Genomic DNA, 27,709 nt, shown 5'->3' with positions numbered 1-27,709 from the left:
TAAGTGAAAAATTAAGAAAAACGTACTAAGAAATTGTAGCACAAAAACTGACTTAATCAGTTTTAATGCGAAAAGATGCAGATGGAAGAAGAGAAGAAGTGGGCCGCTAGAGTGGAGAAAAGAAGAGCTACTCAGGAAGCAGCAAGCGCATCAACCTTTGAGCAAACAAATGCTAAATATACAGAGAAAGAGTATGAAAACTATAAGTTAAGCGTATTCATTGCACATTATCATGCAGAACGCTGTTACTGGTTTAATATATTTTAACTAGAGGTTAAATCTATGTTTGTATTGAGAAAGTAATTTTAGAATGATTTGCAGTTACAAGGATACCCCATTATATACTGTAGCAGGCACCTCCACAAATAGAGAATTTAGACACAGAAATCACTCAGCGCCCAAGCAATTTATATGGTTGTCCAGGGCAAGGCACCCTGGTGGAGATTCTCAGATACAAGCAACTTGTGGCATTGATCAGCTCTAACCCTAACCCAAGCTCTTAAACTTGTTGTCAAAATGCAACATATTCGAAGGGTCCCATCTGACTTTGCTGTGCTAACTTTAACTCTTCCATTTAAAATTAAAATGTATATAAATTAAACATAATTCTGCATACTAAAATATATCACAAATAGCAACCTATATTTAAAAAGAAAAATGTATTGTTTAGTATATTGTACGTGCATGTATTGCAGATCATAAAATACAACCTTTTTATAAGCTATTTTAGTTGCATGTATTTGAACAAACCATAGTATTATTCATATTTAGCAGCTATACTGATGCACTAAGCTTCTTAAGGCAATCTAAGGGCAAACTACTGCTGCCAAAATAAATCTTAAGCCTAAAGAATCTAACCTTAAGTCAGCTTTGCAGTTACCCTTTCCAAAGAACTTCAACCCCATTTGGCAGCCGTGCAGATTAGCACCGTGTCAATATGTTATTTTAATGCTTTGGGACTTGTTAATATTTCATGTTTTTGCCAAAGAATAGCCTTAAGACTCTTCCAAGTGAAAAAGGGAAAAAACAACTTTATTGGGAAATACAAAGATATAAATCACAAACACTCTCAGCCAATTAACCCTTACAAAACTTCAATAAGCATACTCATCTTATTTATGCATTTGTCTGATAAAAATGATTAAACACATACATACTGTACATTGTTTGGTATGTTTTTGAAAATGACACTCGGGTAGCCAGTAAGATAATATATTCAAAATCAGTCTCCTGTTGTTGCAGTACAAAAACATTCAGTACTCTGCAAAGCTTAGACAGTCACACTTCAGGCCACAAGGTTACAGGTTCAAATACAACTGCTGAATCTCTGTGAGGCCCATGAGTCACTTAAAAGCCACTCATGTGTCTTGTATAAGCTAATTATGTTAGTTTGTAAAATAAAAAAAAGTACTGCGTAGTAAATAAGACAAACTAAAGTACTGTATCTAATATGGGAATACGCCTTAGTGTAGTTTCCATACAACTTCTTAGAGAAGTCTACAGATTATGGCAGATTTTCTTGGATACTACAACTTTTGTCAATGTCTGTATCAATCTTTTACCTTCTTTTTCTGCTTACTGCTCTTTAATACATCATTTTTTGGAGTCTTAATTTGACATGAAAATGGGACATCAACTTCGTAATGCATATTAAAGAAATAAAATAATTTAAACACAAACTACTTAAAGTATCACTACAGACTGAATCATCTCTTTTTTTAGTTATAGCAGTCTGACTGCAAGATAACACTTAGAAAAATGACAAAAAACTCAACGGAAAGTCTTAATACCACCCCTTTACCTGGTCTCTATTAATGAATTATAATTTATCTTTTAGCAATCTTCATAACCTGTTTAAATCTTACAGGCATGTTAACTACATACAGGGGTACCTTGAATAGTCTCTCTGATAAGTTTCTTATTCAGGTAAGATTAATGAGCTGCCTCCTACTTGGATTTGCACCCTTTTCTACCTCCTGGAGGAGTCACAATCAGGAGGAGTGATTCCTCTAACCATCCCTGTTATGTCTGCAATATGTACATTTTACGACAGTGTGTTCTTGTTGGGCGTAATGTGTTTGGGGTTAGAGGTTGAGTGTCTGGCGGGATTGGTGGTTCGGAAAAACGCCTTTCTGGAACAAACTGCACCTGTACGCTCTTGTATTGTATGCAACATTTTGGCGACAAGGATGGCTGAATTTTCACTTCCACCACCATCTCCCTTTCTTTCTCTGCCTGGAGAGCCTCCAGTGCCTTGGTCCCGCTGGCTGGAGTCTTTTGAAACTTACCTCCTGCCTCTTTATTTGCAAAATGTAAGTGATGCGCGCAAAAGAGCTTTGCTCCTACACTGTCTGGGAACGGAGGGACAGCGCCTGTTTAAGACTTTGGGGAACACAGCCACATACTCAGCTGCTGTGACTCTCCTGGAGACGCACTTCTCCTGCTCGCAAAGTGTTATTCTCCGCCGAATTCTATTTCGTAAACGACGACAGCAGGCAGGCGAATCGGTTCACCAATACGTGGCCAACTTAAGGGGTTTAGCCAGTTTATGCAAGTTCGGAGACATGCAAGATGAATTTATTATGGATCAATTGGCTGAGCACACGAACAATCCAAAAGTCAGCGAAAAGCTCTTGCTAGAATCAGATGATTTAAGTCTATCACGGGCAATCCACATTGCATTTCAGATCGAGTCTGCCACGGAGTTTGCTGCCAAACTCGACACATCTCCTGCTTCCTCAGCAGTGACAGGAGATGCGGCTCAAGCACTGCAATGCACAGAAGACTTGGACAACAGCAACGAGGATCCAAGTGTGCAGCTTACGCGACAGCTTTCTCCAAGACCCCAGCGTTTTTGCGGAAATTGTGGCTCTAAATCACACTCCACGAAAGCACAGAGCTGCCCTGCCAGGGGTCAGATATGCCAGCGCTGCAATAAGGCCAATCACTTCGCGAAAGTTTGACGTTCTGGTCTGGCATCGTCAAAGCCTGTGACAATTCATAATGTGACATCTAGGCATACATCTTTTAAAACCTGCACAGTAGAACTAGACAACGTATGCTTTCCGCTTTTGCTAGATACTGGGGCAACAGTGTCTCTGTTAAATCTAAAGACTAAGAAGAAGTTTTTCCCAGTTCTCCAGCTATCTGCTCCAGTCACGACTCTTTGTGGCTATGCCAGCTCTAAGATTGACATTGTGGGTTCAGTTGAGCTGTCAGTACGCTATGGTTCTAAGTTTATTCCACAATTCACATTTCATGTCTCCCGCCATGGTGCCAACCTCTTAGGCCTGGATCTTTTTAACAGCCTTGGTTTTACCCTTGTTGACCTCCTGTCATCCAGCCACCACGCCGCATCCCACTGGCTTTTCGTGACGGGGTATCTGCTGAACTGTAACGCCTACTAGAGGCTGGAATTATAGAACCTATTAATGCTGCTCCATGGATTTCCAATTTGGTTGTTGCAAAAAAAAAAGTCAGGGGAACTACGAATCTGTGTCGATCTAAGAGCAGTAAACAAGGCAGTCATTCCTGACAAATACCCTCTGCCAACTTCAAAGGAGCTAACTACACAATTTTATGGATCTCGTTTCTTTACAAAGTTAGATCTCCGTCAAGGATATCTGCAGGTGCCACTCCACCCCAGCAGTCAAGACCTGACTGCATTTGTCACTCACATTGGGGTTTTCCGATATAATAGAATGCCATTTGGACTCAGTTCAGGCTCGAGCTGCTTTCAGAAGATAATGTCAACCATCTTGGCAGGGATTCCAAGGGTTGTCATTTATCTTGATGATATAGTTGTGCATGGTCCCACAACCTCTACCCACGATGAGCGTCTCAAAAGAGTGTTTTCAGCTCTGGTCAGGCATAATCTCACTTTTAATAGTGATAAATGTGTGTTTTCTGCACCTTCAATTGAATTTGTGGGTTTCCGACTATCTGCAGATGGTTTAACCCCAATCCAGTCTAACACAGAGGCAATTCAGAGAATTCCAGAGCCCACATCAGTAGCACAGGTTGCTTAATTTTTGGGTATGACTGCATACTATCTACGTTTTCTGCCGCAATACTCTTCCACTACTGCACCCTTATGTCAACTTTTGAAGAAAGATGCTCCCTGGGCATGGACTCCAGCCTGCACAGAGGCTTTTCAGTTACTAAAGGCTCAGCTTGTTTCACCGCCTGTGCTGGCACACTTTGACCTCAATAGTCCCACCTTAGTCACTTGTGATGCATCTGGAGCTGCTCTTGGGGCTGTACTGTTCCAGATTCAGGAGGGGACTGAGAAACCTATGGCATTTGCTTCTAGAGCTCTTAGCCCAGGTGAACAGAAATACTCAGTTAGTGAGCAAGAAGCACTGGCATATATCTGGGCTTGTGAACAGTGGCACATGTATCTGTCTGACCATGCATTTACACTCAGAACTGACCACCAAGCTCTCACTGCACTGCTTTCTATAACTGGTTCTGGTCATAGGCCGCTAAGACCGCCCTGCTGGTCAGAGTGTCTCCAGCAGTACAATTTTAAACTCCAGTATACTCCCGGGCACCACAATGTGGTGGCTGACCTACTGTCTCGGTTCTCAGCTCCTCCAGTCATGACTCCCTGCCCTGATTCTGCTGAGCCTGAACTTGTTCAGCTTCTTCACACACCTCTAGAGGCTACGGTGTCACTCCAGGAGCTGCAGCAGGCCTCAGAGCAAGACCCTGGGCTCACTCAGCTTCGTACTTTTATCAGGCAGAGGTGGCCTACTCAATTACCGGCTGAGGTGACGCCATTCCATCATGTCAAGGATGAACTCACTTGCAGGAATGAAAGCTGTGTTGCTCGTGGTCTCTGCACAGTAGTTCCAAGGTCTCTCCAGGCACGAGTCCTGGCTATGGCACATGAGGGCCATTTGGGTATTGTCTGTGTTAAGCAACAATGTTGCAATCTTGTGTGGTGGCCAGGGACTGATGCTGATATTGAAGCTCTGGTCAAGGAATGCCCTGCTTGCCTTCTTAGCGGTAAAATGGGTCCTCCACCCACACTCCCATTGCAGCCAGTTCAGTGGCCTGTTAAGCCTTGGGAAAACATACAGCTAGACATCTGCGGCGAGTTACATGGCGTTCTACATCATCAGCGTTTTCTTATTGTGGCATATGACCTACACTCTAAGTGGCCAGAAGTAGCCTCAGTTGGATCAGTTACAACCAGAGCTGTGATCGAGTTTTTGGAGTCCATTTTTGCTCGCTGGGGGTTGCCAGTGGCTGTTTCAACAGATAATGGTCCACAATTCACTTCTGTTGAATTTACAAGCTTTTTGATGAGTAAAGGAATTCGCCACCACCGCACAGCATTCTACCACCCTCAGGCCAATTTGGGGTAGAGCGTCTAAATAAAACTTTAAAAAATGGCATTAGAGCACATTTGGCAGAAGGATGCATATTTCTATCGGCACTTCTCCAGACACTTCTTCACTACAGAGCTACACAGCACTCAACTACAGGCAGTTCACCTGCAGCTCTTATGATTGGTCGTGAACTTCAGCTTCCACTAGATCGTATGCATGTGCAACCAGCTTTGCCCACTGCAATGCATACACACAACAGGGTGTACAAAAGCCAGAATAAAATGAAGCAACATTTTGACAGGTGATGCAGGGTGAAAATGCCAGACATAATAGTATCAGATTGGGCCAGGGTATGGAGGCCACATCGAGAACATAAGTTGAAATCTTTTTGGACTTCTCCTTTCAAAGTAATAAGCCAACTAGGACCTGCCACATTTTGTCTGGCTGATGGTTCCTGATGGTATGCAAGCCGCCTCCGCAAGGTACCTGCACCACCAGTGTCGAGCTGTGACTCTTCAGGTTTTACAGCAGAGTGGCTTGATTCAACTGCAGGATCATTGGTCCCTATGCAGAATGTGGATCCTGAGGTGTTGCAACCTCTGACTGAAACCATCTCCAGACCTGAATGCATCAGAACTCGGCCAGCCAGATTCAAAGATTTCCTTACTGATTTTCACAGTTAAGCAGACTTTAGAATGACCTTTGGGTTTTGGAAGAAGCGCACAAAAAAAAAATAAAAAAAAGTACTTCTGTACAATTTCAATTACTTCTGAAAGTTCAAGCCTTATATTATGTTTTTTTCTGGGAGTCACTGTATTTGGTAGGGTAGGGGGGAAATGTTATGTCTGCAATATGTACATTTTACGACAGTGTGTTCTTGTTGGGCGTAAAGTGTGAGACAAACTGCACCTGTACGCTCTCGTATTGTATGCAACAATCCCAAATGGATCAGACTCTCTAGATTTTCATTCTGGAATGTGCATATATGTTTTTGCGTTTTTTTCTTAGATGTGATCTGGTCCTTACACTTCCAGCTCACTCCTGCAAAGTGAGCAGAACAAGCTGCTTTTCAATGATTCCCGTACGCATCAAGAAAGTTTATTACTAAGGAAGTAAAGTGCGAGAGCTGTTATAAATGACTAGCCAAGTAGTAGTCATTCAATCAATTAGGCATATTTTAATATTAAAATTGTCAAACACAGTGTGATAGACAGCCAGGGACCTTGCCCCACTGGGAGGCCTGGAGAAGCACTGGTATAGTGCCATCAATTATCACAACAGTTAGAGCCTTTCCAATTCAGAAGAGGCGTTTGTGTCATTAGTATCTTACCTCAAAATTTTCAGAACTTGGATATATCTGATAAGTGATGTCAGTATCTATTCACCCATTAATCAGTTTTTATGCTCAATATAGGCAATGCTTGTTTACCATATGTATGTCACTTGTAAGAACTGACATTTTGTTTTATTTGTAAAATAAAATTTTCAGAATATATTTACTGCTGTTGCTGAGTTTTTTTTTATTATTTTCCGACTATATAGTACAAAGTTAATTTTTTTGTTTAACCTTTTTTCAAAGAAATATTTTTTGCTCAAAAGAAATTAGTTTTTTTATAAGAAACAGATTTCTTCTAAAACATATGGGAAATACAGTGGACTTCTGGTTAGCTCTTTTGCTGCATCCTTGGTTAGAATCCTGTACCAGGTCATTGTCTGTGTGGACTTTGTACATTCTCCTGAAGTCTGAAAATTATTTTCCTAGGTACTCTTGTGTTACTTACCAATCCCAGTACTTTACATGTTAGACTGACTGGCAGTGTGTGTGTGAGTGGGCCCTGTGGTTTCCCAGGGTTGGCTTCTCATGTGGCTAATGCTGCTTGTATAAGTGTAGTTGTGAATATATGCATTATATGTAGGTACAAGGGTTTCCCAAAAAAATTACAAACCTTTCTAAAATGTAGTCAAAATTAACAAGAAATTCTCTCCCACTTATTTTGTGGTTAATCTGAAATTGAAAAAAAATGCTGCAAAACTTTCTTAGCAACTCTAATACGATGTGATTAACTGCTCAAGTGTAAGATATATATATATTTGATTTGTCTATGAAATTTTCAGGATGATTGCTGCAGTGTGACAAGCGAGTAACATTGTTTTGGTAAAGCAAAATATTTTTACATGAATATTTTTGGAAGGTGGAACGAATCATCTGAGTTTCCATTATTTTTTATGGGGAAATTTACTTTGATATACGAGCGCTTTAGATTACAGGCACGTTTCCAGAACGAATTATTCTTGCAAACCAAGACACCACTGTAAGTCTTTTGTTACATCCTTCTATCCATCCATTCTCTAAATGCACTTTATTTGGAGCTGGGTCATGGAGGAACTGGAGCCTATGCCAGCAGGCATCAGGCGGAAGGCAGGAACAATCCCTGGATAAGGCATCGGTCCATTGCACACACACACAAACACACACACACACACATACACACACACAGACATGCCATTTTTTTTTTTGTTCTTCATTTCACCTTATACAATTTCTTGTATTAGGATTTTGTTAGTTTTCACATACCCCTTAGGGTCAGAGCGTAGGGTCAGCTATTGTACAGCGCCCCTGGAGCAATTACAGGTTAAGGGTCTTGCTCAAGGGCCCAGCAGAGTAGGATCTCTTTTGGCAGTAACAGGGATTCGAACTGGCAACCTTCTGGATACCAGCACAGATCCTCAGCCTCAGAGCCACCAAATGAATACACAAAACATCCATTGCCATCTTGTCATTGCAGTGTATGGGAAAGGGGCTGATGCATTTTAAATGTACATTTAATTTTTAAAAATGCAAACGATTGTTTTTTTGCTGATGGCTCTGTATTGCAACATTTTCATTTCATAGAACTCCTGGAAAGTAGCTTTACATTAACAAAAGTGAACTGAATGTCAGTCAATGCAGCAAAGTAAGTCTGAGAAAAAATATTAAAAAATTTTATGTTTTGATGTGACAGTATTACGGCCTCTTTATAAAGTATCATTGATGACATGACTAGGAGTCCCAAACTATGTAAGTCCAAAAAGCACCTCCAAAAATGCCTCCTAGAGGGGAAAATGTGGTCAAAATTGTGGCTAGGCACAAAAGGGCCCTATAAACTATTTATAAACTAAAACATTTACTCTTTACAAATACTGCTCTGTATTGCTTTGAAGCTTGAACAGCACAAAAGGCATATAATGCCTGTTAAAGACAATTCCAAAAGCAAAGTCCCAATATGGAACAATACAGAAGGTCAAAAACTCTAGTAATATCAGTATAAACTCACCAACTCCAGAGTGCATTCACAGCGAGCGCCACCTGAAATGGTGGGAGACCCTCTGGATTTATAAGGTGGAGGGCAGTTTCTTGGGGTACTACCCACAAAATACATGGAACACAACACTGGCTTAGATACAGATACATAAAAGAATACTGCAAAGCATAAAAAAGAAAAAGAATAAATCAAAAATGTACAACAAAGACAAAACAAGAATCTGAATCCTAGCCAGGAGAAAAACCCTGTCTGAGATATAACAGTTCATTGCAAGCATCATCAAATTACGGACAATTAAGTATAGATTTGCCTGACCGAAAGATTTGAATTAGAATATTGAGGCAGGACCTGGATTAATCTTGTAGGCAACAAAAGAGTCATATTAGAGGTAGGCTAACATCAATTTTCCCACAGTCCATACATAATGTACAGAAGAGTCAAAAGAGAAAAAAGAACTCAATACACGTTGAGCAGATCTAAAATGCAATAGAGAAAAGTAGTGTCATCTACTTTTTCCATCTCATATTTGTGGGTTTATAGGCCAAGTGTTTTTAATAAAACCGATCAAAGGGTCCCAAAGTGCATTGCAAAAAATATTACTCAAAAAATAAATAATCCATAAAATCATTGAGTAGTCCATGAGTTAAAAAAATCAACAAAAAAATGAAAAGTAAAATCAGAGTAAAACAACAGAGTCATCGGGTCATTGATAATTCTCCCATTCTGAACTGAATCCAGCATAACTTCCTTTGTGTCTCCCCAGCTAATCCATAGCTTACTCGGCTGGCAGAGACAACAGCAGTTGATGTCCTCCTTGCTGAAACCCATCCTGGCTGTCTCCATCAACATGGACAAGAACGCTCAAAGTCGGCTGTCCTCCTGTCTTCCTTCTCACACTCTTGGCATCCCACAGATCCCTAAGGAGGGCTCTACCTCCATTGTACCCAGACCTTCATTTAAATCTGAAGGTAATGATCTGCCTCATGTGGTGCTATCTGTTTGCTCCAACGTAAGGCCACCAACCGCTCTGCCTCCTCTTTCTAGCTAGCTGTGCTCAGGCACCTGACTCCATGTACACTCAGTCTTCCATTGTTCTGAATTCTATGTCTATTCTGATTCTGTCCTCATCTCTACCGTGCAGGCTCCTGTAACACTGCCAGTTGGGTGCAGGTGTAGTACATCACCTACTTCAAGGTGTAAATGAGGCACCTCACTAAACCCTCTCATTTTCCTGTTTAATGCACAATCAGCCAATCAACTTGCGAGCAGAACGTGCATGTGCACGTGTGCATTCGCACCCATTTGGAGCCTGTGAGCTCTGGGAACTGATTATTTATTTAAAAATCATGCTTCATCATGGACCTTTAATCAGAAGGCCCCAAATAAGGAATGTCTCAAAATATATCAAAAAGCACCACAACAGAGAGGATACTCATAAATCTCTGGCATGTAAACAGATGGACAACGAAAGGAACTTTATAAATAAGGAATTATTAACACAAAAATAGAAAACAAAATGTTCTAAAAAACAAAAAGAGTTAAAAATGATTTGCCTGAAAAGGCATTCCAATGAGAACCTCAAAAAACACAATCCAGAAATCAGAATCCATGGAGTAAAAGCAAGGACATCAGTAAAACCAGAAAATCCAACAAAATAGTAATACTCACACAAGATCTCCTCCACATACACAATGATCTGCTACCTAAGCTGCTTCTTCTCAGCTCTGGATGAGGTTGTGGTGAAATTCATTAAATTCATAATGATGCATTTGAATGTTATCATTTGTATGTGTAGCAAAGGCATAATACTTATATCTTCTTTTCAGTTAACTCAGGTTATATAAAAAACTAAATTAAGTATTGTGGTAGATAGCTTGGGCCCTTGCCCAGCTGGTATGCCTTGATGATGGAAAAACCGGGAGAGAGCCAATACCTCACCCGGGATACAAGAGGACAGCCCCCCTGGATTGCATTGGGGACACGGGCTTGGAGCTTGTCTACCGCCAGGGGGCTCCTAAACAGTGTTGGAGCCCTAGACTGCAGCAATTCCGCCACACCCAGAAGTGCAGCCAGGAGAAGATCCGGGTGCCCATGCAGCACTTTCGCCTCACCAGAAAGTGCTGCTGGATGATTGTCAGGGAGCACCTGGAGTATCACCGAGACCACCTCACTCCAATCAAGGAGCCAGAGTCAGGAGGTGGAGGACAAAGCTTCTGTAGAGGAGTGAAGGCGGCAAAGAGAAACAGAGAGAAATAGAGAAAGAGTAAGAGAAGAGCAGAAGGGATTGAGCCTTATTGGGAAGAATTGTGTGTGCATTGTGTGCTGTAAAGGCAAGAAAAAGATTAAAGGGTGTGATGTGCTTTTGGACTTTTGGTGTTTCTGTGCCTGTCGGAGTGACTTCCACAGTATATATATATTGTGGACGCTAGGGGTCACTTTTGCCCCTTAAACCCAATAGACAGACGCACAGGACACAGGGTAAAAGAAACAAGAAGTATTTTAATCAACATTTTTCCTTCTTACAGTGCTCTCCAAGCACCACAACCTCTATAAACAGGTAAATACCACACGCAACACAAATCTTCTCTCTTTATTCTCCTCCTCCGCACCTCCCAGCACGCATTGTCCACCTCATCCCGACTCAGGCTCACTGGCTGGGTTTTGAACAGTCATTTATATACTGTAGTCCTTATATTGTACTTTGGGGCTTCCATCCGCGTGTCTTGCTAGTACTTCTGGGCTAGGTGAGAATCTTGTCACCCAATTTCTTCCCACAGTGTCCACTGGCAGCACCCGCAGTAGCAAGCAGGGCTGTGATAGCGAACTCCATGCGGGAAACACTACAGTCCAGGGAAGCTGCCATCTACCGTTTTGGGGGAGGCAGTGTCCGAAAGTAGCTGCCTTCCTCCATCCATCCAGTCTCTGGGCATCCCAGTCAGGTTGAGCTACTGTACTGGACGTCCCTTACAACATATACATATATTGTAACAGATAGGGGGCGCTATCGCTCCCTTAGACCCTTGTCCAAGACGACAGACATCAGGTAAAAGTCCAGATAGTTGACTTTTTATTAACACAAAGTGCACAAAGCACCCTCCTCTCCACAATACTCATTAAATAAATCACAATTCTCAATAATACACAATCCAACACTCCCAGACATGTTGTCACCCTTCTACCCAACTCAGTTTGTCGTCTGGGAGTTCCAAGAGTCCTTTTATAGTTCCTGACCCGGAAGTGTTTCCCATCCTTCAGTCTATGATTCCTTATCACTTCTGTGTCAGATACAATGTGGTTTTCTTCACCCAGGAAGTACATCATTCCTCCTGTCCTGTCCTGGCAAATAGTAGTCCCTGGTTCTCCCTGGAGCGACCCCTGGTGGTCTGGACGTTATCCAGCAGGGCTTTACAGGAAAACTCCATAGTCCATGATGCCCTGCTGGAATTTGGGGCATCTCCATGTTGCAGAGAGAGCTCCCTCTGGTGCCCTGGGGGTATTGGCAGGGATAAATGGCTGGCCATAGACCACTATATATATATATATATATATATATATATATATATATATATATATATAGTTTTTTCACTGCTGCTTTTAGTTTATAATTAATTCACCATCAGCTAAAGTTAACCTAAACACCTTAGGTGTTCTGTACATACTTAAAGATCTACATTATGAATGTAATAATATTCAGGTTTCAAGTGATGGTGCTGTTTTGAAAGTTCATAGGAGTAGTTTAACAACAACATTTATTTATATAGCACATTTTCACACAAAAAAATGTAGCTCAAAGTGCTTTACAAAATGAAGAATAGAAAAATAAAAGACACAGTAAAAAATAAAATAAGTCAACATTGATTAACATAGAATAAGTAAGGTCTGATGGCCAGGGTGGACAGAAAAAACAAAAAAAACTCCAGACGGCTGGAGAAAAAAAATAAAATCTGCAGGGATTCCAGGCCATGAGACCGCCCAGTCCCCTCTTTAACAACTTCAAAAAATCAAATAACTCAGACGCAGTACCCAGTTAAATATTGAAATCTATATAGATGTATACAGGAGACTTAAGAATAGTTCAAAAATATTTAGCTTTGTTTTCTATTATCTTGGATCATGAGAAAAAAGGATAACTGGGATTATGGTGACCTTTATACTACCAATAAGATACTGGGTGACTTTTCATATCATGCAGTAATGGTGAGTAGAGACATGTTAAGGCTTAGAGGAAGCTGGATTATACACACATATCACAAGAGGATATGTTTAAGTTATACCAACATTTAAGACAAAACATCTGGAATAAGTTGTGCAATTCTGGTCTCTGTACTACAGAAATTACTTAACAGTGGAAGAGGAAATTCATAGAAAAGCTGCAGGATTTATTCAAGCACTGCAAGGTAGTAATTTTGAGGAAAGGTTGAAGAAGTTGATTTTTTTCATGTTAGTCAACTGTGGATTAGGAAGTGGGAATGATAGATGTGTTTAGAATCATAATGACAGTTTGAAGGATGGATGTCACTTGTTGCTTTAGTTTTCCAATAATAATAATAAGATGTTTGACAAAAGCTGGTTAGTGGTAAATTTTGTAGAAATATTTGAAAGTATTTATTAAAAAAAATAACTGTTGATAGAAGAAGGACATTACCATGTCATGTAGTTGAAAGTAGCATATTGGGATTCTTTAGACCTTGAAAGTTGAAATCGAATTGACTAGTTATGTCACACTAAATGACTTGTTTTCATTAAAACATTTACCATAGCCTTATGTTCTCAATAAATGGTTCAATGTTCAGAAAATAGTAAAGAAAATGATAAAAAAAATGTTTAGCGCATGTATATGATGACCATAAGTATAATGATCAACTATCCATCCATCCATCCATTGTCTAACCCGCTGAATCCGAATACAGGGTCACGGGGGTCTGCTGGAGCCAATCCCAGCCAACACAGGGCACAAGGCAGGAACCAATCCAGGGCAGGGTGCCAACCCACCACAGATAATGATCAACTAGATGAGTAAAATAAAACAAACAACAATGCATGATATCCCACTGCATCACCATCATTAGCAGTAGTGGGCTATGATGAAATAATAGGTTTTCCATGTCATCTTCTGTGTTGAGATTGATGAGACAAGGTCCCTGCAGTAAAAATAAAGAACTCTTCCACAGTTGTACAAATCTGTTTAACTTTTCTGCTGTTAAATGATTTCTATACTTTAATAACTTAAACCCTTTTGTGTGTTAATGGCCAAGTACCCAAGACAAGTCTCCCCAGAGTTAATACTCATTTCTCTTCCATCAGAAGCAGAAGGAAGTTATATATTTAGAGAATGTGCACATTAATGTGCTGAGACCTGATAATTCCTACAACAAATTAATAAAAATGTAGAGTAAGGCAAGGATAATTGCTTGGACTGTTTTTCTTTTTATCTACACAGGTAAATAAAATACAGTTGTTACAAAGCCAAATACATTTGAAGATAACACTAAACTATTTTTCTGCCTTATGCCTTTCTGGACTGGACTCTCTTATCCCAAAGTTAATGAGGTGAATATTGTTAAACAGCATGTTGGTGAACTCCTCCAATTTTGGTGCCATGCAATTCAGCAAGTTCAACAACTTGGAGGTCTAGATGCTGGGCAAGTTCATAACAGTCTTACCAGGGGAACTATGTGCTGATTAGGTTTTATTTATTTATTTGTCATTTGAGAACATTTTAATGTAACACTAGGGGGCTCCACCTCCTGCTTGCTTTGCTCGGCCACCACCGTGTTTGGTTTACCAGATATACAATACATACAATACAATTTATTTTTTGTATAGCTCAAAATCACACAAGAAGTGCCGCAATGGGCTTCAACAGGTCCTGCCTCCTGACAGCCCCCCAGCCTTTACCCTCTAAGAAGACCAGGAAAAACCCTTGTAGGGAAAAAAATTGAAGAAACCTTGGGAAAAGCAGTTCAAAGAGAGACCCCTTTCCAGGTAGGTTGGATGTGCAGTGGGTGTCAAAAAGAAGGGGGTCAATAAAATACAGTACAATACATAGAACAGAATAAATCCTCAATACATTATAAAAATAAAAATTCTAGAAGCACAGAGTATAATTTCACATGAGGTAATATCACATCAAACTGCCTCTCCTATTTTGCCATTCCACGAAATAGTGCTAATCCAATGAAAGGACCTCTCTTTCCCACGATTCCTGCCATCCTCTATCAGGGATGACTTTACCTTAGGCAGGCAATATATAATTTAAAGAGATTGTTATTTTCTTGGGAATTGTTACATATACATTATTTTCACTGTCACTTTAAAAACCTTTGTAAAAACAATACTTGTTCTTTATTTCCGGCCCTGTGCGTGGTTACATCTCTTTCTTGTCTTGCCAGACGTATAATGCTGCTTGTGTTTTTTATTGAATATACGCTAAGGACAAGCCTTTGGATCATTTGCTGTCTTTTTGCTGCTTGCGAGCTGCCTGTTCTGCTTGTTGCATGTTGCTGTTTTAAGAGCTGGGAGCACATGATGCTTGTCTGGCAAAAGCAATCCCACAACTGCTAGGTTAGATGTCTGTGGACTTGTTTTAAATGATGGCTCATTGCCTGCTCTTGCGTGACGTTGTAAAAACAATACTTAAATTCTTTCTTGCAGGACGTATAACGCTGCTCGCATTGTCTTGGGGCTGCTGTCACGCTGCCCTTCGATCGTTTTAAAGCCTATCCAGCCGCTGGTTTTTTTGCTACTTTGTGTCTCTGCAGCTCGCATTGTGATCGCTTCTCCGTAATCATAAATATACACCTGACCGAATTGTGTTTTCTTTGAAATTAAACTTGTTGCTTTAACTGTTGCAGGTCCACAGATTGTCATAGCGTATGTTCCATTATTGTGTAAATCTACATTTTGTGCATTAATTGATGTGAATGCGAAAAGACTTTGTTTTCTGCTCATTTCTTGTTATTTCTGACCTGGCTTTGTCCTGTTATTTTTTCAATTAGACCTGGTCCTGATGATTAATTTCCTATTTGTTGCACTAATGAGATCTTTTATTCGTCATTGTTTCATTTATAACGTACTGTCCTATATACGCTTTATATGCACTGAGACACCTGTATCTGTGTGTGCTGCTTCCCTTTACAATTCTGATTTTTTTTTGCCCATTCTCTTTCGTCTCGCAGTTCTTTTATTTGTCTTTCGTGATCTTAACATAAAGATCACGTATCGTCTCCTTGTCATTTATTGCACAGGATTTTTTTTTTTTAAATAGAGAGATAAAATCAAATAAAAGCTATCTGTCCTGATTTGTGTCCTGTGGTAGGATAGCAAAGAGTTTGCACAATTGAATGGAAGGCAGAAATCAAACCACCCCTGCATAAGATATTATCCTATTTTAGCTTGGTCTCGTGCAAAAATATAATAATAAATGTAGAATTATTATTTAAGTTAACTTTCAAGCAGGGGAAGAAACTGGACTATTTAAAGATAACCTACATACTCTAGATAGGCAAGAGTGCAAATTCCATATAAGACAATAACTGGCTTAAGAACTGAGCTCAAGTGCCAAGGCTGTATATGATCTGTATTGAAAGAACCAAGTGGCATAATAAAGAGATAAAAGCCATGGGCATGGATAGAAATCAAGCAGTGAAAATGATACGGAGAAGGAGTAAAAAGACAGAGAAGTATTACAATATACATGGATTGGATTCATACATGCAGTATTGGAATTTATATAAATGTACAGATAAAAGTTTATTTGTCCTCAAGGAGAAATTTCACTTTTTACAGAAGCTCTTTAAATAAATAAATACATAAGTAGATAAATAAATAAATATACACACACACACTTTGGTCTGAACACACACCAGAATGACAATAAAGCAAGAAAATTAAAAAAGAAACACAATTTCTGACTTGCCTGACAATGAGGCATTATGCAGACATATTGCTGTTGGTATAAAGGAGCCCCAGCAGCATTTCTTGACACTTATGCTGAATAATTTATTGGCTGAATCCTCAGTGTCAGAGAGAAAATGTGCAGCATTGTTCATAATGGCACTCAGTTTTGTTTTAACTCTCTCTTATGTTACTACCTCCAGAGGGTCCAGAGTGGCCCCATAACTGAGTATTCAATTTTAATTAGCTTGTTGACTCGGTGGGCCTCTCTTGAAGAGATGTTACCAGCCCAGAACACCACAGTGTAGAAAATCACACTGGCAATCACAGAGATATGAAAGGTGTCACTTTCCATATTAAAGGAACTCACTTTCTTATATAGTTTCTCTATCTTCCAAGACCAGTCCAATCTGTCATTAATGTGTACCCCCAAGTACTTGTAAGAATAGACTACCTCAACATCCACTCCTTAAATAGTGATTGGACATAGAGGCTATTTGGTGTGGTTAAAGTCAATAACCAGTTCCTTGTTCTTCCTGATGTTAAGATGAAGACAGTTCTCTTTGCTCCAGAAACACACTTTTCCATCTGACTCCTAATATCGGTCTCATCCCCTTAATCAATATAGCCCATAAGTGCAGAGTCATCTGAGAATTTCTGTAAGTGACATGACTTGATGTTACATTTATAGTTTGAAGTGTACAGAGTGAAGAGACAAAGAGACAGGACTGTTCCTTATGGCACTCCAGTGTTGCTCACATCCATTTCAGAAGCACAGTCCTTAAGTCTTATAAATTGTGGTCTGCCTGACAGATAGTCCATTATCCAGAACACCATACGCTCATCCTCCTGCATATCTCTGATTGTACTCCTTAACAAGAATGGCTGGATGATATTGAAGGCACTGGAGAAATCTAAAAACATGATCCTCACATTTGCTGCTTTGTCCTGGCGAGAATATCTCTTTATGGACCAAACAGATAATTGCATTTTCCTTTCCAATCTTTGTCCGATAAGCAAACTGCAATGGATCCAGGTGGTCTACCACAAGAAGACATATATAGTCCAGGACCAGTCTCTCAATGGTCTTCATGATGTGAGACATACTGTAAGTGCCACTGGTCTGTAGTCATTCAGGTGAACAGGCACCTACCTTCTTTGGAACAGGAACAATGCAGGATGTTTTCCACAGCAGTGGTAATTTCTAAAGCCTTTAGTGACACACTGAACAGGGGACAAAGTATACCACAAAGTTGGTCAGCACAGACCTTAAGATGTCAAGGACTAACTACATTTGTTCCTGCAGGTTTTCCTGTGTGTACCTACCTCAGTTGTCTCCTTTCTTGGTCTTCAGCTATGGACAGCTTACACTGATGGTCACAGGTGGATTTGTTACTGTCCATTCCAGTTGATGTGTTAAGACTTGTTGATGTAGTAGGGATATAGTAGGGAATCTATTAAAAAGTGGGGAATCTATCTTTTTACTTTAGAAACATGTCTTGTGGCACCACGACAAGCAACTGACAAGATCAGAAATTTGTCTAAACCACAACTAAATGTCTGTCTGTTTCAAAATAAAAAGGTGACATGCTTCATTTATCGTTTAGTACAATATTGCAATTAGAGCAGGTGTTAAGCAAACACAAGCCATATCTTCAAATTTAGTTTTACAATATGCTTAGGAACTACTCAGTGATCTAAAGATAGATATATTTCTCCATTGGTGCCCTATGGCATGTTTCAACCCTCCATGAAACAAAAATTATAGCTCTGCCAATAGCTCTTTCTTTGTCACATCTAGACATAATCATTTGATGGCAAAACAAACAGAAATCTTTATTTCATAGTGAGAATTATAAATTAAGATAGGTGTCAGCATACAGTTCCACATACTGTAAATATATGAATTGTTGCATGTCTGTAGCTTAATGTATTGTATTAACTGTAAATATTCAATGATTTGTTATTTTTCTTCTTGCCTTACAGTGAACAACCTGGCACTGTTTAAGCAGTGGTTTATTTTTTCATTTACGAACAATTTCTAAAGTAAGCTTGATTATACATGCAACCCCTTTGTCATGCTGTCTCAGTCCATCTGGCTGTCTTTATTTCTGTTTTTTCTTGTAATGTTATGTAAAATCATTTGAGATGCTCATCACTATGAAAGCACATTTTAGATTGTCGGGTAAGATTAAATACTATATTACCAAGTCACAGCCACAGACATATGTCTCCAGTTTAAAACTACTGTGCACTCAAAAGTAAAATGATCACAATATACCCCTGATTTGATATGACAGTTTATTCTAAAAGTATTTTTAGATGTAAGCTGTATTGCATTAATATTTGAGCCCAAATTGTTTCTATTAGCTTATTACTGGATAAACAGAGAATAACATAAGCATTTTCTCTTCACTCTAATATAAAAGGTCTTTCTGTAATAGACAAAGATATGAAACAGATAAAAAAGCCTGTTTTGATCAGAGGTGAGTCACCCATGTTGTTTTTAAGATCATGTTTCAAGTAGTTATAAATAAAATTATAAATAATATTTTTATCAGAAATGCTTTGGTTGTAAACATATGGCTGTATAACTGCATAACTTGAAAATTTAATTTGTTTCTGCTTAAAGCAGCAATAATGCCTATAAATAAATATTAATGCAAATAATTTTTTTCAGTAAAAATAAACATCAAAAGAAAGGGATAAAAGTCTAAGTTCACAGTGCTTTAGTCTCCAGGTGTAATTTACATGGGTGACACATCGAAGTTTGAATGTGCAATGCCCACATATGTAATGGCGGTCTCCTAAAATGGCAATATTCCTCTGTCTTTTCACCTCTATCTCAGCCTAAGAAGAGGAGAGCCTAAGGATTCCTTCCATTTATCCCCTTACCTGGCCTCTAGACCCCCCGACTCTCTTAAGATACCCCACAGCTTTTATCTTGCTGTGAGAAAAAGAACTTCACGTTTGATCCACTTTTCATGCTATAGGTTGTGGTGATAATACCAAACTGAACAGACCAAGCCATTCTATTCCCAGCTGACTCATTGTGTTGTCAGTGGGGCTCAGTTGATATGCTGTGATTTAACTGAACACACAAATACACTAAAGCACTGACTGTAAGCCTATCATTCTTCTAGTGCTTCTGATAGGAACTCACCAGCCAAGGCTGGAGCAGACCAAATGGGTGTCAAGACAATGAAGGTCAATACGCCTTTTACCTCACTGTCATTTACCGGAGCCACATTACTTCTTCTCACGTTGCTCACTATTGAATTTATCCTTCCTCAGGTATCTAGCACTATGTGACAGAAGTGACAATGTACCCACACCAACGGCCTTGTCTTTACTTTGTTCCCTCAATCACCCAAGACATGCATAAAATGAATAGGTGTTTATTCAATCAATGAATACAAGCAATATCTGGATATAAAGCCCTCAAAAAATAAACCCTTACCTCAGAATCAAAAAGCTTTACAAAAAAAACAAAACATCATACAGTAATTTCAGTATGAATTTGAAAGCTGATGAGTTGCGCCCATAAAGGAGTTATCTGTGCAATAAGGATGGAGAGTGAGAGCAAAATAGCATCTTCAGGTGGCTTGTCTGCTCATGTTGGTACATAGACACCATAGCTGATGTCCAGATGGATGTTTTTTTTCTTTTGTACATTATCCTCTGACAAATTCAACCTTTAAGCAAAGTTCCCCATGTGGGGTCCTGGACTCTGTGATGGCACCCAGACATAATTGGTTTGTCATGCTAATGATGATCAGATCAGAACAAAAAGGTTTAATAAACAAAGTATGTGCAAAACATCTTATCTTGTCAAGTACTTTTGTGCGTGCTATATCCTGTTCCCTATGGATGAACACATCCTAACTGAGTTTTGAGATACAAACTGACCAGTCATTCTAATGTAAGTTATACACTGGGACATAAATATTTATAAACTTAGACAAAACACATATAACATATAAAACTTTATTATGGCCATTGTGTCAAGTATGAAACATTGTCACCCATGTGCATCGGAGGATTTCCTTACAGACTCTGTCGACATATGTAATAAGACTCTATGATGAGAGTGCTATTGGTAACATTATCATCTTCTTCTCTCTCCACAGTGCAGAGAAACCACCTAGTAAGGGCAACTGACTCCACCCCTTGTAATTCACTCTTCATAAAAAGCTTGGGCACCATTTTTGGCAAGATCTACCCACTGGACGGAGCTCCTGAAAAAAGTGGCTAACCAGCCAATATATATAGTTAATTTCTGCCAGGATATTTGGAGGGCTTGTATGCCCAAAGGCCTTTATTTTCATTGGACTTGCAAACATTAAACAGGAAAACCTGGTTGGCGCCTCAAATTTTCCTTTTTTATGGTGCTGTCATTACTGCACCCGGCCACAACATATATGAGTAAAAGTTCAGATTTGTAGCTAAACAGCTCACAGTTCAATGACAGTTCACTGAAGTTTATCTGATCAACTTGCAGCAAAAATCAGTTCACTGTAGTTTTATGCAAAATGTCAGCAGTCACAAAATAATGCTTTGTCTCTCCAGCACACCAGCAAACTTTTCCAGCTCCTCCTGAGGAGTTCCCAGATGATCCCAGGCCATTTGGAAGATGTAATTTTTTCAGTATGTTATGGGTTTGCTGCTAAATCTTCTCCCAATGAACTATGCTGTGGTATGCTCTGTGGAAGACCCCCCTGCGGAGACTACAAGCTCAAACCCCTTTAAATAGCATATCTCAATCTCAAAAGGCTCTGATGTAAAAATGCACTCTACATTCTTTCATGGAAGGGGACTCCAGCAACAATCCATAACAGTATTAAAAATAATGAATAAAAACAAAGAGTTAAAATTGGGTTCTCTTGCTCTCTATTCTTCTGCAAGTCTTAATACATCACTCTCTCTCTATGTTGTCTCCCCTACTCACTCATTGCACCTCTGCAGCAGGGCTGAGACGCTAGCAAGTGCGGTTTTCCAACAATCAAATTTTGTCTCAGTCACCACAGCCGGTAACCTGCTGGGATGCCCAAATCCTGGTTCTGTTGTCCTACTACCATCCCTTTGGCATTGGCAGGAGAAACTGTAAAGCCAGTTGGCTGCTCCTGCCCTGTCTGTGCTCAACAGAGATGAACCATTACTGGAGCACCGTTTCTCTCACTTACCTGTTATGGTATACAATATTTACCAACTTAAGGTAAATATGTGTAAAGTTAAATTGGTATGACATCTTTTCTTTAACACATGTAAAGAGAGACAGACTAACTTTATGCTTTGTGGAAGACTGGCATAAAAACCTGGGGTTAAGTTAACTAAAATATTAAACCTAATATTTATGTTTCTCTGATAAGTGCATAATTGGAACATTTTACAAGTGATTTTGTCTCTAAAGGTAATCTTTGTCATTGTCATTAGAAAGGCATAGTACCACTCAGGTATATTGCATATCTTGTAGGTGCTGCTTACATCCTCATGTCACACCTTTGTTAATACTCTTGTCTTTTCAGCCTCCTGCTACAATATGTCACATCTTTTTCTCACAATTAAATTTGCCATTAGCTTTTCAGCTGATCAGCAATATTTGAGTATACAGTATATAAATAATATGAGTACGTTTGCATAACACATTGCATGTAATTATATTTTTTCGACACACTATACAAATACAACATAATTACAAAATGTTTAAATAACATTGTTATTTAGCACTTTATAGAGTTAACTCTTAAATATGGTTACTTAAATAATCAAGGAAAAAATTACAAAAATAAATAAAAGGAAATAGAAGAATCCCAAATAGAGATGAATGTAAATGGATTTAAAGATACAGTAAATTAAGGTAGTTTGAAAGTCTCTAATAGTTATATTTGTAAATATCAGTATAGGATTTGAAAGCTTCCCATTAGTTATGAAAACATGAAAAATAATTGTTCTTATTTATTTGCAGAAATATTGTCATCCACAGTTAACACCTTAGCATATATTTAGATAGATATTAAGATAGAATCAAATCCATACAATATAATCCTAATTATAAATCATAGATCAGTGACAATGACACCCTTTGAGACACAGTATCTAAACATTCTGTATTAATGATTAACTTTACAATGGATGATTTATTTCTAAAACACTACATAGCCAATGCTACTTTTCTAAAAAAAAAAAAAAAAAAGTGACTATTTTGTTATAAAACTGCCATTGCTTCATGCAATCTATGGCACTCATCACTTCCTATCTTCAGACACCTATCAGGCAGAAATTGCATACTCTCCCGATTGTCTGCATTGGTTTTCTCTGGATCATTAGTGCTTTCCAAAAACATGCTTATTAGCTTAACTGATAATTCTGAATTGGCCTGGTGTGAGCATGCCTTGCATTGGACTAGTATGGAATCAACGGTTGATTCCTGTGTTGTATCTAATTTTGCCCAGATAAGCTCCGATTCTCCTCAGTACTACTTTGTTCAGATTCAGAAGATAGATTAATTTATTTACAAAGTTCTAAAATTCTTAGAAAGACTGGCTCCTCCTATACAAATAACTACTTTTTCTTCATAAGCTTCCACAATACTGTAAGTGTTCCTTGATGCTCAGCAAATGGAGCCACAGGTTGACTTTTGATGGAAATAGTAATCAATTACACCCATCTTTCTCTGCCAAACTCCTTTTATGTAGTATGTGTTCCTATCCTATGGTTTTGGGGGATGACAGGTGTGAAGATGTTCTATTCCCCCATTTGTCTGAAGTATGGCTGTTTGCAAGTGGCTTGTATCAGAAGTCTTTAAGTACCACAATGTCCTATTGGCTCTAGGGGTTGGACAGAATATCTATAAATCTGCTTGCTTTCTCTCTTACCAAACTGATGAATGACCATCTCACACCATGAACTAAAAAGGACAAAACAATGAAGAGCACAGCTCGGCAGCCATTTTTCTGTTCTGAAGAAAGCTGACCACAAATGATGCCTTAACTAGAGACATTTTTAAGTAACTAACAAGTCTGTGTGCCGCCTGAAACTACACATCACCATTTATCAAGTTTTATGGTTGCCAATATTCAAATGTACTTTGCATATTGTTATTATTTATGAATATTATCAATAATACATTGTTCAAATTGTAATTTAACTCCTGTTTGTCTTTTACTACACCTAATTGCCTGAGGTTATAGATATAGAAGGGAAGGTGGGGAGAAGTTATATGGTACAATACCTTATAAACAGTGGTAAGTCTGTGAGATTAGGCATTCTGACAAAGGCCACACATTAATAATACAATAGGGGAAAGTTGAGCAATATATTACTCTACCAAGACAAAATGACCATAGTGAAAACAGTACTCATTTAGCAGTGTTCGCCATACGTACTTACTATATATCTTGGATATTCTTTATCTTTTTTACTTTGGGAGCTTGAATAGTAGCTCCTTAGCTCATGTTATTGAAATATACATAGAGATTACCTTACGGTTTTAGTTTCCAGTTAACATAAGTGAAAAGGGCCAACTCACACTTTTCAATTGGGACATCTGCTGCTTGGGAATGTGTCTATCATATTATTTTACACACTGTCAATATTTCTGGGGTGGACAAGCTCTCAGTTGAATTCCAGTTAAAATAACAGATCAAAGGCAATTGAAAAAAAGTAAGGAAGTTGCCAAGAGCCTGTTTCTCTACTTGAAGACTGCCCATTGAATACATGTTTACTGTAAAAGATTTTTTACCACATGTCAGCTATCTAGATAGAGCTGGGAATACTTAACACACTGCAAAATGTTTAGTTTGTGTGCCCCACTAGTTGCTGTTTATTTTTAACTCCCACTAGATCAAAGGCCCTGTTCTGATTTTTTCAGCTTTGACTGATGGTTTACATTTGGAGTACGCTTTGCCTCCTTTCATTCACTGGGGTTAAAAAATACACCCGCTTAAAGCTATGAGGTGACAAACCTGGCTGCAAACCTTCAATGAGTGTGCTGTTGATGTGAGATCTGTTAGCATTTCAGTGCTTAAGCAAAATGTAATCTGTTCAATTAGCCAATAAAAGGTGTCATTTTGCTTGCGTTCTCTTTGCATTCATAATGGCTAACATTGGACAACACCTCACTTCTATATTTAAGTGCTTAAAACATCTGAGTTAAAAATATTTCACACTCTACAAAATAAATAAATGTTGTATTTTAGATACTGTTGTGAGGAACAGCCAGCATCCTTGCCCGGCTGGGATGCCTTCAGAGTGGAAGGACCGGGATAGAGAGCATGCACAGGGCATCACTAGATGACAGCCCTCCTGGGTTGTAGCGATGCTTCATTTTCCCACAGGATATGCTAAGAGTTGGATCTTGCAGACTCAGTCCTGTTGGGTTCCATGGGAGCCACCAGAGGGTGCTGCTGGGACTACAGAGCCTTACTTTGTTGGGCTTCTAGACCATGCTAATGGGCCAAAATAAAAGAAGCATGCTTCTTTAGGGAGCCAGAGTTGGGAAGTGGAGGACAATGCTTACTGTGAGGAGTGGAGAAGGCAGAGATAAACAGAAAGGCAGAGACAAGAAGAGACAAAGTACTGCTGTGTGCTGTATTTATTGTACTTGTGGGAGTGCCATGGGAAACACCTATTGGAAGAGTTTTCCATGAATAAACTTTCTTGTACTTTTACACTTGTGTCTGAGCTTGTCTGTGTCGGGTTTGGGGAGCTGGAGCCCACACTGTCCACTGTAATTAGCATTAATGTTTAAGCTTTGGACAATGACTTATTTACATTAGAATGTCAAAAGATTCCAATTTAAAAAATGGTAATAAAAAATATAAAAATAGGTGAATTATCTTCATGTGAATGGATCAAGAAACGATATCGATGTAGCTCTTTGATAAGTTTGACCCCGTGAACAAAAGTGCACTGGTTACCATGGAATGCAGTGACATCTAGGATGATGCGACTTAAAGGCAGCCCTGGAGGAAAAAGTGTTTTTCTTTTCCAGAAACTTAGACAACAAGCAGCCCAGCAGGTACTGCAGAGTATTTAAGATGTCTCACTTTCCTTACAGTAAAAAGAGGGGGAGTGTGAGGCTATTTGGTATTAAACTCATACTAAAAGAATCAGACTAAACGGATGCCTTAGAGCATGGCTCTCTTCAGGAAAGAAAGACTCAGGGTAGTGACATCAGGGACCACTAGAGGAAACTATATCTTGGTGTCTGTTTGCAAAAGTAAGCTCATTCCTGATTTTGGAAGGAATTCCAGGAAGTAACACTTTGTCAGAATGCATACCTGCCTAAATCCCATTTAAGTCTATAGTATACTCTGGAGATGATGTGGGGCAGGGGCTCAACTAGCAGAAAAAAAGTGTTATGAATGAGTTTATTGTGACACATTTTGCTATATTAGCATTGTGTTTTTCAGGTCTTTTTCATTCTTATTATGGATTTTATATTATGCTGAAAACAATGGTTATAAGGTTTTTAATTTAAAAAAGTATCTTATTTATTTAAAACATTTTCATATTTTTAAGCACAATTTTGTTATTCATGGGCACCAACATGTTCTTAACGGTTGCTATTATGTTTCTATGGGAATGCCCCGGATCTACACGACTGGGGCAAGATAAAAACATCAGCACCAGGTATTTCCTAGCCATCCAAAATTGTGGGTAACTCCTTAAAACGTTATGAGTGATTTTCTTTGTCTGATGGGCAGAGCTGAAATAGCCTGTTCCTATTATGGAAGCCATTATACATACTGTTGTTAGGGACATGTCCCCTATTTCTAGGGGTGTGGTCTCTGGGTTCGTGACCTTAAGTTGATTAGCAGATGTGGTAAAAGGTCAGCGTTTGCACTGAGCTTTAACTGATCTGAGGATAAATCATTCTAAACCTTTATTGTACTCTTTTTGTGATTAATTTTCATGTCTTGCCTGGTTTTTCAACTTCTTACCTGAATTTTGACAGATTTTTGCCTCTCATCTAGGTTTCAGTCAGTTCAGTTCATTTTATTTTATTTTTGTTTGTTTTGCTTTTTTCATGCATCTCCTGGTTAAACTCAAGAAGTTAGTTATCTGTTTTCCTGCTGAGACGGGACACTTTGGTTCTGTATCTGGACTTTTTTGGCTCTGGCTTTTGAGTTCAACTTAAGGTTCTGGTTTTTACCTTTACATGTATTTTCTAACTTTGTTCATCTTTCAGCCTCTTTATGACATTGTTTTTGGGAAGTCTGGGTATAAAAAAAGCATGGGATGCAACCCAGCAGAACTGTTACTGTTTTTATTTGTCATTTTGAGAATTTCTTTTGTGCTTTTTCTTTCTGGCTGAACAGTAAGAGAGATCAGGTTAAGAAAAAGAGAAATAGAGAGAAGGTGATGCATGTGGCAAGAAAGTTAAGTTTTAGAGTGGCTATGTAAGTAAATCACAATCCCCCCAACACAGACCAACAGGGATAAAGACCCTGGTCAAACCCATAAAATTACATGAATAAACAGCAGCAATCTTTTGCAGTATTGGCACACCAGCATCTCATCGAAGTTTTAAATGAACATGACTAGCAACTGGTGTCATTACAGACAGCACTATGGCTGATGCCATTTTTCACAACAATATGGTCCACTAAGTTTCAATTTAGACTTATCATGCTAATGTATTTGTGTACATTTTAAAGTATCTAAATAAAAGCCTATTTTAGAAAAATTTATATAATTCACTTATACTGTAACTATACACTGTAGACTACATATTAAATGACTGTATTCTTTTTTTCCAAAACAGATGGACAACTAAAATGGCTTAATCAACAAAATAAGACATTAAATATTTTCCTTACAAAATAAGTTGTTTTTAATGATGCTAACATATAGTTAATACGATGATCATTTTTCATTCTGGACATACTCTTTGGATTTCTTAGAAAACTACATTCTAATATGATTACTCACTTTTAACTTTGCCAATAAATTGCAGTTACAAAGTATTTCCTTTCCCATCTGCTGTATGCTGTAACAGCTTCTGTAATTATGCTTAATTGAAGATCTGACAGTGATTAAAGTTATTAGGTAAATTATTGAATGTGAATAGCCACCATAATTATTGATTCATTGATCTAATAAGTTTAAAAAATTACCCATCACAATCACAGGTTAACCTGAACACCTGTTGCACCTTTACAGAACATCTGT

Source organism: Polypterus senegalus, chromosome 3 (assembly GCF_016835505.1).
Source record: "Polypterus senegalus isolate Bchr_013 chromosome 3, ASM1683550v1, whole genome shotgun sequence".
NCBI lineage: Eukaryota > Metazoa > Chordata > Cladistia > Polypteriformes > Polypteridae > Polypterus > Polypterus senegalus.
Note: the sequence above shows the minus strand (reverse complement) of the source record.